This window comes from Bidens hawaiensis, unplaced genomic scaffold (genome assembly GCF_021521415.1).
Source record: "Bidens hawaiensis isolate Kalapana, Puna unplaced genomic scaffold, B.hawaiensis_p1.1 tig00029653_1, whole genome shotgun sequence".
NCBI classification, from domain to species: Eukaryota; Viridiplantae; Streptophyta; class Magnoliopsida; order Asterales; family Asteraceae; genus Bidens; species Bidens hawaiensis.
The window spans coordinates 38,239-56,169 of record NW_027494919.1 but is presented as its reverse complement, the minus strand read 5'-3'; the positions used below and the strand labels follow the sequence as shown (position 1 = coordinate 56,169).

The window sequence follows — 17,931 nt, the reverse complement described above, 5'->3', positions numbered from 1 at the left end:
CACCACATATGTTCAGGGTTCCGGCCTGAATACTTTAAATGGGTATATAATGGGGAAGGCACAAGGGATGTATCAATGAGCACAACCCTTAACGTGGATGAACACACATATGATCATGAGAAGCATGAAATGTTGAATGATATATTTGAAACAAAAGGTGGAAGTGGAGTTGAGATACATGAGAATGCTTCAAATAATAGTACAGAGACAAACAATAATAGATGCAAATTCGATGACCTTGTCAAGGAAGCTGAAGAATAGGTGTACCCGAATTGCAAATTCAACAAATTATCATGTGTGGTGCATTTATACCATATAAAATGTCTCAATGGATGGAGCAACAAATCTTTGTCAATGTTGTTAGAGTTTTTAAAGGAACTGTTACCCAAAGGAAATGTGTTACCTAAAACAACACAACATATGAAAAAAATCATGCTTGGGATTAGGATATGAAAAATCCATTCTTGTCCTAATGGTTGCATGTTGTTTTGGGATGACAAGGAAAAAGATGAAGTTTGCTCTTTTTGTGGATCTTCTAGATGGAAAGTTCATGAATCTAGTCTAGAAGACGAAGTTAGTGTTCCCAAGAAGAAGGCTTCAAATATTACGGTGGTTTCCCTTAAAGCCTAGACTTCAAAGATTGTTTATGTCATCAAAGATGTCTAATCTTATGAAGTGGCATCATATAGAGCGTTTGAAAGATGGAAAATTAAGGCATCCAGCAGATGCATTAGTTTGGAAAAACTTTGATGAAAAATTTCCAGAACTTGCCAGTGATCCGCGTAATGTGCGGCTAGCTCTATCAAGTGATGGCTTCAACCCATTTAGGACGATGAATGTGGCACACAGTATTTGGCCAGTTTTTGTTATTTCATACAACTTGCCACCTTGGTTGGTTATGAAACAGCCGAATATTATTCTTTCTTTAATTATCCCAGTACCTAAAGGTCCTGGTAACAAGATAGATGTGTATATGCAACCTCTGATAAAATAATTGTATGAATTGTGGGAAGATGGAATTAATACATTTGATGCCTCAACTAAAAAATACTTTCAGTTAAAAGCTGCTGTTATTTCTACCATATCAGACTTTCCAGGCTATGCCAATTTATCAGGGTGGAGCACTAAAGGAGAATTTGCATGCCCTGTATGTGGTTTTGATACTGATTTCAAATGGATAACTTATGGAAGAAAATGGTGTTACGCGTGCCTTGGCGTTCAGATATTAGATCCTTTGCTGGACACAATGAATTTAGAATTGCCCCTATTCCTCCTTCTGGAGATGAGGTTCTACAACAACTAGATAGCATGGAATTTCTTGTAGACAACGATGTTCGTGGTCCATGGAAAAAGAAAAGTATTTTTTTTATGTTGCCGTATTGGGAGCATTTGTTGTTGCGTCACAATCTAGATGTGATGCACATTGAAAAGAATGTTTGTGACAACATAGTGGGTACTATATTAGGACAAGAAGGAAAGTCAAAAGATAACTATAAAACAAGGCTTGACTTACAACACATGGGTATAAGGAAGGAATTACATCCAAAGAAGCAACCTAGAACTAATACCACTTTCATGCCAAAAGCTTGCTATCAAATGACTCTGGATGAAAAGACTGAATTTTTAGAAACCCTCAAGTCAATCAAGCCTCCTGATGAATTTTAATCTAATATCTCTAGATGTGTACACTTAAATGAGCGTAAATCATAACTAAGTACACTTGAGATTTTACACAAACACAACTCAAATCATAACTAAGTACACTTAAAGTTAAATTGTTTAAACCCAAAAAAAAAATATTCCTTTTACTTAAGGCCTAAAAAAATTTTCGCCTTTAGCCCAAAAAAATTTCCGTCTTTTCGGAGCCGGCCCTGCATGACTGGTTTCGAGCCTAGATCACCTAGTGAATGGAATCTGGGCAGTTTCTCAAACGGGTGCGTGAGAAAAATTGGATTGAAATGCAGCACTAAGATAGAGAACCCTGTGTTCGTCTTAAACTATTTCAAGGAAATCTCTCCTTCCTCGTTTCCTGAAAGTGAAGGCCAGCAATTAGATGAATTATAATGCAGAAGTTCTTGCTTGGATTACTGCATTTGTAATGCATATACTTTTATCTCCAGTATATGTTTGCATTGGAATAGTGAAAACTTGAATAAAATATCACTTGAGCTTTTGTCAAATGTAACATATCTAGACAAGATCTACATCAAAGTTTCTTTATATGATCACCACAAAAACAATACCAAAGTGCTAATCGCAGGTGATCTTTAACTTGTTTTAATTTCTATTTTAATTTTTCTTGTCCTTAATATTTAGAAACTTTCCGCTCTTCATCCCAGGAGTCATTTCCGCGTGTTTGGGTCTTGTGTTTCTTTGCAGCAGTGGTGTTATATTCTACAGAAGGATGCAAAATCGAGGTAAATGCCAGAATTTAATACTCTTTATCATCATTTGCTCAGCGTATATGATTATCATTGAACATTAGCTGTTTATATTCTCCATATTTTAGACCGAGGGGTGCTGAGCGAAGAAGATAGAAAAGGTCTTGATGTACCATTCTTTAATTCAAACAAATACTATCTGCAACCGAGAATTTTTCACTTGCAAATAAACTTGGACAGAGGGGATTCGGCCCTGTTTACAAGGTAACAATAACTCTTGAGATTTGATTTTAAACAAGTTGTGTCTGATGTGGTACTTTACTGATTTCATATGTTTTGAGAAGGAAGCTTTCCCTGGAGGAGCAGAAATAGCAGTGAAAAGGTTGTCGAGTCAGTCTAAACAAGGTCTGAAGAAAATTCAAAAACGAGGTATTATTAATTGCCAAACTTCAACATTGGAATCTAATAAGGCTCTTGGGATACAGCATGAAGAATCACGAAATGATACTACTCTATGAATTCATGCCTAATAAAAGCTTGGACCACTTCATATTTGGTTAGCCTCTCAATCTTTTACTTTCATTTGCAATAACTTTTTACGTTAACAATCTGAAATCCATGTTGATGATACTTTTGCAAGATAGGAAGCGTTGTATGCGCCTTGACTGGGCGCTACGCTTTGATATTATCATGGGAATTGCTCGAGGACTTCTCTACCTTCACCAAGATTCACGGTTGAAGATTATTCAAAGAGATTTGAAAACAAGCAATGTGTTATTAGATGGGAATATGAATCCCAAGATATCAGACTTTGGTTTGGCAAAGATTGTTAAAGGCAGAGATACAGACGGTAGCCGCACCAGAATTGTTGGAACCTTGTACGTACATTTCACACGTTAAAATCTGGTTCTACTTTTTCACATTTAGAATCTTCTTAAATTGCTCCTAATGCAGCGGCTATATGGCACCAGAATATGTGCTAAATGGGTTCTTCTCAGTAAAATCAGATGTTTTTAGCTTTGGAGTAGTTGTATTGGAGATTATTAGTGGTAAAAGAAACACGGGTTATTATTATAATAAAGAAGCCTTTAGCCATATATCCCATGTGCGTGAGTTCTTAAGATTACTGAAAACTAAATCTTTTGATAGCTTTTCGTTTAATCATAATGCATTTCAGGCTTGGAGCTTGTGGAAAGACAAAAAGCCATTAGATTTACTAGATCCAGTACTAGCTGAATCATGCAATTCGATTGAAGTGTTGAGATGTATGATTATCGGGCTGTTGTGCGTACAAGAAGACCCTCATGATCGGCCTACCATGACTGGCATGCTTGGCATGTTGGGGATGGATATTGAAAGCCTCCCAGATCCTAAAGAACCAGCTTTCGTTTCTAAAACACGCGCTCAAAGCTTGCCATCATATGTGAGTGAATCAGAGATTAATCAGTTGACTATTACTGATGTAGAAGGACGATAACGAAAGGTTGGTCATGTTGTTTCTGCTGCGTGGTATAAATATGTTTTGGGTGAAATCTGCATATATTCTTCTTTCATAATTAGTTGCTAATCTGAATAATAAACTGTAATCAATTTGGCCCATATCTCTAATTTAGCAGCCCATTTGTCCGCAATTAAGTACCTAATGTGCATTGTTCAATATTCCTCTACTTAACTTTCACCTAGCTAGATAAATCTCAACGATTTTGATGCATTTAAGTCTTCTATTATTAAATTCCCAATCGTTTCTTGATTTCCATATCTTTCATAGTGGCAAAAAAATTGCAACATGGAGCTTCTTCTTTTCTTTTGAGCCTCCTTGGTTGGCATCACAATCAATCACCTTTCTAACGAATTGTAACAATGTCGAAATTAGAATTTGAACCAAACACATACTTGCCACCCGACGAGTTTTGTCCAGAATTCATATTAAACACGGGTCTCTTGAAACAAATTTCAAGTCTCTCAAGAGAACCTGTTTGTTACCCGAGGTACAATATTGTTGGGGAAGACACAAGCATCTGAACGCTATACCTTGAAGATGAGCACTAAGAAGGAATAGAAGGTTGCTGGAGAGAATTAAGAGTATTGTTTGAAATCAGGTGTCTTTCAGTTAGGTAGCACCTAGTGTGTAGAGTGAAAAGAGGTCTCAGTGGTCAGCAAAATAAAGCCAAAATGTATGCATATAACCATCCTAGGGAGCACCTAGTATTAAACGTTCACTGCTACAACATTGGACAGTCGAGAAGTGCAAAGTGCATCAACAAAGCGTTCCACACGCATGCATAAAGTGTTGGTAATTTCCATCATAATAGGCTTTTCACGTGTAGATGAACGGGTTGGACCTATTGGGCTCATGGAATTCATTAATGTTGTAATGAGTTTATGTGGTTGCAATTGAGCTTTATGTTTGGTAATTACTTGTTGGCCAAGTTTGGGTCACCCTATAAACATACACATAGCCAATATTATGGTTATAATATTATACTAGGTATTATTGTATTCAAGTTTTGAGCTAGTTTCTTGATTATAATTATACGAGAGGTTTACCCTAAATATCGTGTGCCCGTTTATGTTTCTATTATCAATTTTTTCTTGAATTGTTATCAAAACGAAGATCCAATAAAAACCATCAATCAGAAAGACCGAGATCGGAAGACGGCAACCGTGTGAAGGATCCGCTGGAGATTGCGTGATCAGTTCTTGAGAGAATAAAGGTTCTGTTGAGTCAAACAATTGACCTAAGGGGGAGATTGTTTGGTCAAAGATTTGTTCTAAAAGACATATGGAAGATTGGAATCTTCTTAACCTCCTCTGAATTCGTTAAGTATGGATCCGGGCACACCTTAGACCTCCGAGCAAGCCTTTTACTTAGCCGGGTACGATATTTTGTCTATCGGGCAAGGTTATCTTCAAGAATTCTTCTTAAGTGACTATCCGAGCAGGGTTCACTAATTAGTGTATTACTGAGTAAGGACTACTAGTTAGTATACTCCCGGGCAAGGATCACTTTGTCTAGCAAGTTAGTTCTTCATAGCCGAGTAAGGTTTATCTCCGAGTAACCTCTTGGCTAACCAAGCTCAAAAAACCTAGTGATTGGAAGACCGGGCAAGGTATTGATAATAATGATTGGTCCAGGCATGCTTGATGAATATTGATATATCTTAAGTATCATCGGGCACAGCTCAACTCAAGCAAGGAACAGTGCTACCGAGCACACTTTGCTAATAAGTTATTATCTAGCAAAGGAGTCGAAGGGATCATTGAAGAACAAGGTTGCTCGTAAGGGTTTGTCAGGCAAAGTATGGCAAAGTCAAGAAGATTGAAGTCTACCCGGTGAGTATTTTACTTGGTAAAATACTTCTCTAGTAAAGTCTACCCGGAAACTGATCCAAGCACACTTCTATGTTACCAGGTCTTGAGGGATGGCAGAGTACACAGCGTACGGGAAATGAACATTGTTACAAAGCATACCCGGAAGACTTGTTTTACACTTAGAATATTTTGTGATTATGTAATTTGAATATGTATTTATGTTTGGGGTTTCTAGAAAGAATGACAGTTGTCTTAGGGTGGCAGGCCTATAAATAGAATGTTTTAGGGCACGCCGCCTAAGGACAAGCGAATCCCGGCCTTTACACCTTCTGGATAAGAAAGAATATTATAGAGGGTGACGGCTGTTATAGGATTCGTACGGATAAACCTTCCTTCAAGAAACCCTAAATAGATTATCGTTTGTATGAGTAATATTATATAAATGAAAATCTTTTGAGTGAATCTTGTTCGTGTTGGTTACCTTTGAATATTGATTAAGCAACCGTATGTTTGTTATTGATTCCGCCTTTAACAAACGGTGATCTTTCTAAATATAGCAACCTGTCATTAACTCTCTTGTCGGCACATTAATTTGGGTGAGTTATGGCATGATTTAAGTAAGATCCAGCTGAAATCGGGGACCTGACAGGTTCCAATAAAAAAACCATTCTAGCCGTGGAGTAGGGTTAGCATATCGTAAGTTGGAACCATTATCCGCATCGTGCAAAAATTGTTAAGTATGTGGTAAATTAAAATATTGAGTTAATATTAATTTGAGTTTATGAAGTCAAAACTCTTATCATCTGTGCCTAATTGATGAAACAAGTTGGTTGTGGCATGCTAGGTTTGACCACTTGAAATTTGAGTCAATAAAGCTAATGGTTAGGAGGAAGATGGTTGAAGGGATGTGTGGCATTACCCATGAAAACAAGTTATGTGAATCTCGTTTGATCGGGAAGCAAACGAGACAATCCTTTCCTAATTTGACGGCGTTTAGGGTGACTCGAGCCCTAGAAATTGTGCATGGTGATCTGTGTGGACCAATTACCCCTCCAACAATAGCGGGTAACACGTACGTTTTTGTTTCAATCGATAATTACTCATGATTTGTTTGGACGTATTTGTTGTAGGCTAAAGATGAGGCGTTTGAAGCTTTCAAGAAGTTTAAGGAGTTGGCTGAAAGTGAGACTGGGAAAATGATCAAGACGTTTCTTGGCGACCAAGGTGGTGAGTTTACCTCACATGAGTTCAACCAGTTTTCTGACATGAAAGGCATTCACAGACATCTAACAGCACCCTATACGCCTCAACAAAACGGGGTGGTTGAAAGACGGAACCGAACCTTATTGGAGATTACACGGAGTATGTTATAAGCAATGGGGGTTCCGAACTACTTATGGGTTGAGGTAATCCGACAAGCCACGTACATTGAGAATCGAATTCCTACTTGTGCGCTAAAGGAGAAAACAGCATACGAGATGTTAAAACAAAAGAAACTGAATGTTGATCATCTAAAAGTATTTGATTGTGTGGCGTACGCAAAGATAGTGGGCACTCACTTGAAAAAGTTCGACAATCGTTCGAGGAGTTTAGTGCATATCGGAGTCGATGTCGGGTCCAAAGATTACAGGTTGTTCGATCTGAAGGCCCACAAGGTTATGATAGCTCGTGATGTGGTTTTTGATGAGAAGAAAACATGGGTTTGGTCTAATTCAGGGCAAAACAATGAAGAAATAGAGCTAGCACCGGGTTTATTTTGGGTTGACTGGAACGGGGTTATTGATACCGGAGTTGGGCAAGTTGTAACCAAGCCCATGGGGAGTAACAGCACTAGCGACGAAAGTTCAGCTTTGTTGCCAAATTCAGCGACATCTTCTTCATATTCTGTCGCTAATTCAGACAGCCTATCAGCACCTTTAGCGGCATATTCTGATACTCCGGTCGCTAATTCTAACAACTCAGCAACCAGTTTAGTGACACCAGCAACAACTAATTTAGCGACAACAACACTTAATGAACCAGAAAATAACTTACGAAGATCTACAAATGTTCTTATCGCACCGATTAAATTCAATGATTATGTCCTATGTTTGGAAGTGGAGGACACTAAACTTCTTTTGTTAGAAGAAGATGAACCAAGGAATTTTGGTGAAGCAAAATCCAAATAGGAGTGGGTAAAGGCTATGAAAACGGAACTCAATTTCATTAAACGAAACGACACATGGAAGTTGACCAAGTTACCGGTGGGCCTAAAGCTATCGGATTGAAATGGATTTTTTTAAGGTGAAAAGAAATGCGGATGGTTCGATTAATAAATATAAAGCAAGTTTCGTGGCAAAGGGTTACGTGCAACAACGCGGAGTCCACTTTGACGAGTCTTTGCTCCAGTGGCGAGATTTGAAACTGCACGTACGCTCATTGCCATTGTAGCTACTAAGGGATGGCAATTACATCATTTGGATGCAAATTATGCATTGTTAGTGGTGGGGCATATTAGTGGAAAGGAACAACGAGCAGACATTCTTATGAAAGCACTTGAAAGAATCAAGTTTGACGAGATGGGAAGATTGCTCGGCGTTGAAGATTTCCTAGTTTCGAGTCCGAAATTAGGGGTGATTGTTGGTAATTTCCATTATAATACGCTTGTCACGGTAGGTGATTGGGTTGGACCTATTGGGCTTATGGAATTCATTAATATTGTAATGGGTTTATGTGATTGCAATTTATATTTGATAATTACTTGTTAGCCAAGTTTGGGTCACCCTATAAATACATAGTTATAATTATGGTAATTGTATTATTAAAGAGATTATTGCATTCAAGTTTTGAATTAGTTTCTTGATTATAATAATAATACGAAAGGTTTACCCTAAATATCGTGTGCTCGTTTGTGTTTCTATTATTAATTTGTTCTTGATAAAGCACCCTTCAAGGACAAGCATGTGTGTTCTCCTAAGAAATTCATTTGCTAAGTAATCCTCCTTATGAACCTCTCAAGGTTTTTGTCCTTCCTCCGCATATTACATTTATTTATTTTTTGTTTTTTAATGTTATGATAGCCTTAAAAAATTCTAAACCCCAACTTCAAGTATTGATATCTTATTCGTCTTAATTTTGTTTTGAACTTGGCATTGCGTTCATTACGAAGCTCTCAGCATAGAAAACAAACAAAATAATGAATACTTATACTACCCGAAGTTACAAATAAATGTTTGCGCTCAAAATCGGTAAAAAAAACACTTTATATTTATTGAAATGATGACGTGGGTACCCCTACCAACTCACAAGCTAAAGAAGCCTAGCAACTAAGAAGCCATAAGCCCCAGCTGGGAACGTTAATTGAAACTTCATGACCATAGCTTCTGGCTGGAAGGGAAGCTCCTCGCTACATTAAACCTCCGGAAGATGTAACATAAAGTTGAAATCTGAAGAAAAGCAACTGTGTCAGCTTGCAGACTCAAAGTAGACAACAAGTTACATACAAAATGGATGACTTGCCTGAGTAAACTAAAAAGATGACTTGACTCTTTCCTCTTATAAAAGTTTAAGCTTCCCTCCCAAGTTGCCTATAAAAGAAGATCCCCACATCTGGTATTATCATCTCATTTCAACTCCCTCACTCTCTCACTAATCTCTCTCTCTCTCTCTCTCTCTCTAGAATATTACATATCCCTCTATCTAGAGGGTAATCCTCATCAACCGAGCTGTTTGGTCTATGAGCTGCTAAGTCTCGAGCTGTTGAGGCATAACACCATCAGCTCAATCCAACCCCAACGACTAGTCACCGGTTAAGCATCCTCAAATCACCTCAGCTACTCTCTAGCCATCGGGTCCCGACCATTATCTCCTCTTTCATTCTCTATCTCTAGTATACATATCTATATATGTTATATATATACTTTCATGATATAAATCACTAATGTTGAGTGTTGGAGGGTGGTCTAGAGACCTCGGTCTCTAGTCCCTTTCAAACAAGTTCTTTCGTGTTGCTAGTACAAACTGGAAGCTTGAAGTATGGCTGTCAATTAATGTCTTAACGTGTTTAGTATATTAGAAATGGAGCGCTTAGCACAAGTATCAAACATGAATATGACTTATTTAAATGTTTTATATGGCTATAAGACAGTTTCGAGTTTCATGTATCAATAACGAAAAATGATAGAGCCAAGCCTACAAATTTCAATTATTTAAAAAAGATTAAAAAAATCATATACACCGTTTTTTTTTTTTTTGCTTAACATGTCTTATCTTGTCTTGAGCATGTGCCCAATTGACAGCCCTAGCTGGAAGATAACCCCCGGAAGCGTCCATACCATACTCTCATTATCGCTACACAGTTGTGTAGGAACAGATAAATAATATTTTTCACCAAATGTTCTAAGCGACTTCCAACATATATTAATCTTTGCCCGACTATTTTGAAAAGTAATTTAGCTTTCAATTTTCAACTGAACTCTGATTATTATATAGGAGTAGGTGTCACTTAAAGGATGTAATGGCTTAATTTTTAATTTGTAGAATCATGCTCTATTTGTGTTATTTTATGTTGAAACATGTAATTCGGGGCCAGTCCTACACGGAAAAACCAAATCACTACATGTAGAGCATTACTTGTTCTAGGATTAATAGATTTTCATATTCTATATATAAGTATATAACGGCAAATGCAACTTTTACTTAAAAGAAAACAGCTTCGGTTCAAAACCGGCTAAAACTAAGACACACTGGTAATGACCATTTAGAATTAAGCTACATTTACTGCTATTTAGCCTGTTAACGCCCAAGGCATTATCCATCACGTTGGAGCCATGTGCACCAACCGCCGCCGGCCAGCTCATCTTCACGCACCCCTTCACCCCTCCACGCCCTTATCTTCGCTGCATAACACCCCTTCGGGTTGCCACCTAGTGCCGGGTCTGATGGTTCACGCCGTTGGGGGCAGTACGCCGTTGGTGTCTTAACTTGATAACCCTTCAATTTTCCAACTATTAACATTCATTTCTTGAAAATCATCATTCTTAAAAGTTAGAAGACTGACACAGGTAAATCCCAAAAGAGATTAGCTATGGTATGTATTATTATACTTTTATTTATCTTCAAAACTTATAAGTATATAATTAGCTAAAGGTTCTTACCTTTTTTTTATCATTTTAATTCAGATATTTTGACAATTCTTTCAAAGTCGGCTTTCAGTACATGTGCAAAAAAATGTATTTTTGTCATCTACAATGTGCGACGGGTGTGGTTTGGCTCTCGAAATTGTTGATCAATAGTGATCAACTGCCCTTTGCGCTCTCGATATTGAATCTACTACTGCGCCCTTGGTGAAGAATCTTAGGGGCTGTTTGGTTCATTCAGATCTGAATGAGTCAGGTCTGAATGAACATCTGTCACATTCAGCAACAACAAGTCTGAATGATCCAGACCTAATTTTAACCATTCAGATGGTTTTCTGTTTGAAACCAAACAGTCTGAAGTCTGAATGAATCAGATGTTTACATCTGAATGGTTCCATTCAGATGTAAACAAACAGCCCCTTAGTTGTGGTGGGATGTTCGATGAAGGACAAGGTGCAGTCCAATGGAGGACACAATCTTTGGATTAATTATTTAGAAAGCGAGAAATATTCATTATTCAAGTTTTTAACATTAAAAAGGGCCCCAACAAAATATTGGGGAAAATTAAGGTATAATCATTCTTGTTGCTTTAAAAAGAACTAAAGTTTTGAGGGGGTTAATTGGAGTACGTGGTGTTAACTTTCAATTTAGTACGCAACTAGTTGTTTTCACTCCTAGCAATCTAGCATCTTGTTAATTGTGTTATTTAATATTATATTTTGTTTGTCGTTCAAAGAAAATACATGCGTACGAGTTATTGAGCTAGAGTTGTATAGAAGTCAATCTTAGTCGTTGAAGCATTCATATTGTGTAGGGTTAACAGCCAGATAAACAATTCAAGAAGGAGATATCATCAACATAGACAACAAATATGGGTGTTCATCGAATTGGATAACGAATTATTCGGATCGGATTTTTCATATTTGAAAATTTTAGGAGCTCGTCTGATCTGATCCGAATTATGAATATTCCAGTGTGATCCGAATCTCTACGAATACAATTCGGATAATATCCAAGTAATCCGAAATAAACTTAAAAAATGTTCCTAATTTTTTAGTCCTTACATTTAATAGTTTCGAACACAATAAATATACCAAACCAGAAAATACCACTAAAGACATGTTATTTATTCGGATTAAATGTATATTTGAACAATCAGAACAATCTGAATTTTTTTTAAATTCCATATCCGAATCCGAATTAATTATTCAGATAGATCTTATCCGAATATTCAAAAAAGAATTCGGATAGGTTTATTTCGGTTTTAATTCAGATTTCTATTATTTTTGGATTTCAAATTTCTTGAACACCCTTAACAACAAAGGCCCCTAGTGTAATAACACGATAGAAGAGGATCCACAAGATCACACCTAAATATTTCAAGATAGTGGCAGACTAACAACAGGTTAAGGTCCCCACCTAGGGACCCAGACTATAATATAGATGGAGTATGTTAGTATATAATCATATATGGTCATATAGAAGCTTATCAAGGTACAATATAGGAGTATGTTAGTATATAATCATATATTGTCATATAGAAGCTTATCACAGTTCATATTAACATGGACTGATATTTGCTTTAACAACATTGGATTCGGAAGTCAATAAGCTAACTCAATTATATCAAGGATTGTGTAACACAAACGACCATGCAAAATGTAGTTCTGCATCCTTATGTCGTTTTTGTAGATATTTTTACAAAATTACAAACACTTTAAATAAATTTCAAAATATTACAGGCTTGTTATTTGGGTCATGGTCCGATGGTAAATATAAAATGTATTTGAAAAACGGACCAGCATTATTATTCATCAATTATATATTTATATACATCCAGAACTTCAATTACTATACTCATCATAATTTATCAAGTTGCATTAATATATACTTCTTAGTTTCTAGAAAACAAAACCTTCTTCTACTTTTAATGAACTTAAAAAACTTCCATAAATGTATCCCTTAAAAGTTAATAATATATTTTAAGTATAATCCAATACAAATAAAGTTAACATCTATCTATACTATATGATAAATAAAAGCAATGTTTTCAGACCCGGCTCAGACGTTGACCCGGACGCCTTACCGGGTCAATGGTCGGACCGACCCGGAAGGGCGGACCGGTATTGACCCGGATGACGTCATAAATACAATTTATATATACACATATAAATTATATATAAAAATATATAAAAAATAACCAAATTTCATGAAGCTTCATAATCTAAAAATTCAAAACATACATCCACTCTTATGTCAGGTCCCGTTTATGAAGGTCGATTCGGCTCGGATCTTAATCAATCATGTCATAACTCACAAAAAATTAATCGTGTTGACAAGAGAGTTAATGACGGGTTACTATGTTTAGAAAGATGACCGTTTGTTAGAGGCGGAATCAATAACAAACATACGGTTGCAATGAATATTCAAAATACGAAGACACACGGAGGATTCACTCAAAAGATTTCCATTTATATAACGTTAATCATACAAAAGGATAATCGATTAGGGTTTAGGAGGAATCCTAGGACAGCCGTCACACACACACTATTCTCTTAATTAATGTGTCGGTCTTATCCGTATTGTCTCATTTTCCGTGTCCTTTGCGGCGTGCCCTAATTATTCTATTTATAGGCCTGCCAACCTAGGACAGGCTGTCATTCCTTCTAGAAACCCTATCCGATAGTACATATTCAATTTACATATTCAAAAATTATACTAAGTGTAAAACAAGTCTTCCGGGTAGGCTTTTCATTAAACTTCAGTCTCCGAGTACGCAGCGTACTCGGCCTTCCTTCAGACTTGGTAAACATAGAAGTGTACTCGGAATCAGTTTCCGGGTAGACTTTACTTAAAGAATATTTTACCAAGTAAAATATTCACCGAGTAGACTTCAATCTTCTTGGACTTATCAAACTTTGCTCGACAAATCCTCACGAGCAACCTTGTTCTTCTATGATCATGTTCGACTCTTTGTTAGTTGAATAACTTATTGATAAGGCGTACTCGGGAGTACATACCTTACTCGAGAAGAACCTTACTCGATATAACTTAGAGATATTCCATCAACTCATCAAGTATACTCGGACCATAATTATTAAAGAATACCTTGCCCGGTCTTCCAATTACTTGGCTTCTTGGACTTAGTTGACCATACCTTACTCGGAAGAGTAAAATACTTGGTCTTGAAGAACAACCCTGCTTGACAAAGTGAACCTTACTCGGATATGCCAAATAGATGAACCTTACTCGGAAATCACCAAAAAGCATACCTTGCTCGGATATCCACTTAAGAAGATTATTTGAAGTAAACTGTGCCCGGAAGGCAAAATCTCGTACTCGGCTAAGTAAAAGCTTACTCGAAGGTCCAAGGTGTACCCGGGTTCAATACTTAGCAGTTTCTGAGTAGGTTGAGAAGATTCCAATCTTCAAAATTCTTCAATTAGGTCAAATCTCCTCATTTGGGTCAAACTCTTGACCCAACATCTTAGTCTCAAACCATTTATATGAAAAAATCTTATAAAGGTAGACATGTTTAATCAAGTTTTTGTATCAAAAATAAAACTTAAAAGACAAAAAATAAAACAACTAAACATTAGTACAAATTTAGGGCTAATTTTAATAAAACAATAAGTCCAAGGTGAAAAATGTAACTTATAAAAAGTGAGTTATTTAGGGTTTGATATTGAGTTTTTTTTATGATACTGCAGCCGCCTCCTGCCCTCCTCAATATCAAACATAACCTTCAATGTTTATTTAGTGACATAATCAAAATCACTACATCACACATATATCTTTCTTTAAATCTTTGCAAGATGTTCATCTTCATCGCACATCCTTATCAGAATTCATCAAAGATCATCTTTACCATAGTTATTTTAGTAAGTCGATATTGTATGAATCGTCGGAAAATTGCCTATTTAGAGGGCGGCTAGGAAGTGGCGAGGTGAGCGAAAACAATTTGAGTGTTTGCTATATAATATGCAAATCTGATTATTAAAAAGAAAAATAATAACAAACCTGCCGGTCCGATCGTCGAGTCACCAGGTCCAGTCCAACCGGCGCCCGCGAAAACCGGCCGGTCCATTAAAAAACGGGTTGTACACGTCGACCCGAACCGGTATTAGTCCCGGGTCCCGGTCGGACCGGTCCGACCGGCCGGGCCGAGCCGGGTTTCAAAACATGTAATAAAGGTTCTTAATGCCATATGGCATCATACAAGATAGCTTCCTACAAAATTTTCCTATATCTCTCTCTTATTAAATACATTTCCATTTTTATTAATAGTTTTATATTTAACTTTTTTTTTCTTTCTTAATCAATTTTTTCTCTTTTTAATAATTATTTTTTATTTAAATTTTTAATACAAACATAGATACATTATTTAGTTTTATATAAATATGTTGTATTAGTTATTAATATTAATCTTTTATAAGGTCCAAGGTGTACCCGGGTTCAATACTTAGCAGTTTCTGAGGAGGTTGAGAAGATTTCAATCTTCAATATTCTTCAATTAGGTCAAATCTCCTCATTTGGGTCAAACTCTTGACCCAACAATCTCCCCCTAGATTGGAACACCTCAGCTGACCCAAAACATTCTATGGTTACTTACATTTAGCAAAATACACATCAAATTTCATAATTGAATTACATAAGTAAAAGTTACATAATCAAAGGTTTGTCCGAAGACATTACAAAGCAAAGCCTATTCTATCTCATTTGTCTTTTCCTCTCATTGTAGGCTGCTTGTCTTCTCAGCTGGATCACAGATGCTGCCCTTTCTCTGAATATATTGAGCACTTGGTAGTGAGTGTGTCCTTCTTGTATCACCAAGTCTCTTATATCAGCAAGATCATCATTATGTAGGCATGTCAGATCTGCATCCTTCTTGATTGTTGCCAAGGCCTTCCCATCTGAATTCCTCAGCACATAGTGGCCAATGTCTTCTTTGTATTCAACTTCTGTAATGACACCGTTTTTCTGCACTGTGTAATTTAGCCTTCTCATCCTTCTTCCCAAGCTTATACAAGTCTCCGTGTTGGACAGAGGATTTTGATCTCGGACTCTCATCTGGTAGTTCAGTTCAGCCCTGTCCATTTTCTTCAGTTTTTCTGACCTCTTTGACTTGTGAAGTTGAATCAGTCTCCAACTTCTCTTTTCTTTCAAAAATTTGAACCCATCAGCAGCATGTTCTTGCAGATACTTAGATAAGTCATTCATTTGTCTTCCTGCTGATCTGTCTCTGTTCCTGTAATCATATAAGTGAAGTGTGGCCATCCTTCTTAATTGATCTTCATTATACTCACGGAAGTCACTTCTGACCACAATCTCCCTTAGCATTCTACTCTCCATAATCACTTTCATAGAATCAGTAACTGAATCATAGTACAGCTCTCTGGGTAGATCCACATCAGACTGTGGTCTTGTTCTTTGTTGCACTGAGCTGCTTGATTCCCCTCTTCCGGCTTGTCCTCTTCCTCTTTGCATTCTTTGATGGATTGGTGGTCTGAATGGAATTGATTTCTTGGGCTTTTGAGGTCCCAAGTTGAATGTCTTCACATATATTGCTTCCACCATCTCAGTAGGAAGGTTTGCAATCTCTACAATGTCATAAACTGCTACTCCAGTTCTTTTAACATTTTAATCATTCCCGGAGTTCTAGCCAGTCCAGCAGGCACAAATCTGCCATCAGAGTAATATCTGGGATTTTCTCCCTCCCTTAATGCTTTTTCCCACTCATCCTTCTGCAGATAGAAAAGAGTCTTCAGATCCTCTTTCTCCAAAACATTAAAATCTGCCTCAGTCATCCCTCTTTTGTTTATCATTATGTTTCTTAGGATGCTGATCATTTCGTCATTCTCCCAAGGCATAAATGGTTCAGTTTCTTGTTCAGGCTTTACATCATATTGAGGGATATGAGTTTCAACAGGTTTGACTTGCTCCCTTTCCATTTCTCTTAATGTCTGAATTCTTCTTTTCTTCTTTTGAGGCTCATCAGGTAGTTCAGTTTGAATTGTGCTCTCAGTATATTTCTTTCTTTTCTCAACCTTCTTTAGGACTTCCTCTGCATTTATTTCAATTATGCCCCTTTGAATATAAGTCATTTCAGCTAGAGGGGTCTCAGCATTAGAGCTTGTGCCAACTTTTTCACCTCCTTGATCAGGATGATCATCACCCTTTCCAGCAGACTCCTCAGAGTCATCCTCCTCATCATCTGATAAGTCAATCATGGCATCTATCTTGGGTTCATCAGAGGCAGGATGCTCTGGTTCAGTAACATTCACATCAGGAACCTCAACCTCAGGGACATCAACATCAGGAACCCCTAGTAATTTTTCTCCTGGTTTCAGTATTTTCAAGGGGATTGCCCTGATTGGTTCATCATCAGTCTGTTCAGCAGATTTTCTTCTTCTTTGATAAGTCTTTTCAAATCTTCTTTCTCCCCAGTTACTAGTAGGGTTCTTTTTCATGTCTTCTTTTACTTATTCAACCCATTTCTTAGCAGCTTCAGATGCAATTGACTCCCCAATCTCTTCTGGTATAATCATGTCAGTGTTAAGATTGGTTGATGGTTCAACAGTCTCCTCTTGTTGCTCCTGAAACTTGTTAACCACCTTTCTCAAAGAATCATCAAACTCTTGAGTTTTGTTCATATTCACCAGAATTTCAATAACCTCTTGATCTGCCACATCTTGAAATATTTCTTTTGCTACATTGGCTTCATTGATCAATAGGTCCTGCTGTGCCAACTCTTCTTCAGTCAAGGAATGGGCAATTGCTTCCCTTTCCATTGACTCTTTAATCAGTCTTTCTCTCTCAGCAAGAGCAGCAGCAGCAGCAGTATCAACAAAGGATACATCTTTCTCAACATATACAGCATGCTCATCCTCTGTTGCTATTCCTTTGCCTTTTTCTTTTCTTTTTCTCAACTGCTCTTCATTTTCTTGCTCATCACTAGTTTCATATTCATCAATTTTTTTTGAACAGTTGATCTAATTCCGAATCATGCTCTGCCCTCTTGGAACTAACTTCTTGATCATCTTCAGGATCAGTGTTTATCAGTTCCTCAGTAGTAGCATTCTCATTCACATTTTCTACAGTCATCTCCTCATCCACAATAT

At 37.1% G+C, this 17,931-nt stretch overlaps 1 pseudogene; it reads left to right on the top strand.

Moving 5' to 3' along the window:
* The first annotated feature begins 1,875 nt into the window (after positions 1-1,875).
* LOC143579304 (G-type lectin S-receptor-like serine/threonine-protein kinase At4g03230) lies at positions 1,876-4,129 on the top strand (annotated as a pseudogene).
* Positions 4,130-17,931: the final 13,802 nt, after the last annotated feature.